Source organism: Sinocyclocheilus rhinocerous, unplaced genomic scaffold, assembly GCF_001515625.1.
Source record: "Sinocyclocheilus rhinocerous isolate Xijiao unplaced genomic scaffold, SAMN03320098_v1.1 scaffold708, whole genome shotgun sequence".
Lineage (NCBI taxonomy): Eukaryota > Metazoa > Chordata > Actinopteri > Cypriniformes > Cyprinidae > Sinocyclocheilus > Sinocyclocheilus rhinocerous.
Window position 1 is genome coordinate 302,939 of NW_015635523.1, and position 791 is coordinate 303,729.

At 22.9% G+C, this 791-nt stretch overlaps 1 protein-coding gene across 1 annotated transcript in view; it reads right to left on the reverse strand.

The window, feature by feature from the left end:
- lhfpl6 (LHFPL tetraspan subfamily member 6) overlaps nucleotides 1-791 on the reverse strand; it is a 28,577-nt gene that overhangs the window by 1,250 nt on the left and 26,536 nt on the right. The window lies entirely within an intron of this gene.

Consider the following 791-nt stretch of genomic DNA (forward strand, 5'->3'; position numbering starts at 1 on the left):
ATATATATTGCTATTTTATTATTATTATTATTGTTTGTTGTTGTTGTTAATATTAATAAAATACTAATGTTTTTTATTTGAATATATTTAGTAAAATACAAAACAAAATAGAATTTATTACTGTGATATAACATGATCCTTTAAAATATGCTGATTTGATGCTCAAGAATCATTCCTTATTATTGTCAATGTTGTGCTGCTTAATATTTTTGTTCTTTTGATGAATAAAAAGTCCAACATAACAGCATTTATTTGATGTACAAATTCTTTGTAACATTTCTTTACTGTCACTTCTGATCAATTTAATGTGTCCTTTTGGAATAAAAGTATGAATTTTTCCCCTAAATAAATAAATACACAAACAAATCTTACTGACCCCAGAATAATAAATAATTACACATTATACACACACACACACACATATATATATATATATATATATGTGTGTGTGTGTGTGTGTATATATACACAAAAAAACTAACAATAGCTTCTCTATTCTTTTTTTATTCTATGTATTTATTTTCTTTTTATTTATTATACAATTAACAAAAAGCTCTAACACTAGCTTGCTCTATTCTATTCTTTTTATATTCTATCTGTTTTCTTTATATTTATTATATAATTTAAAAAAAACCTTGCTACGTGTACTGCGTTAAGCTAACTGAGACTTGTCATATATATCACATATCATTGCTCTTTTGTTGATTTTGATTGCTTCCATTGTCCTCATTTGTAAGTCGCTTTGGATAAATATATATATATATATACATAAAAAAAAAAAATAAAAATAA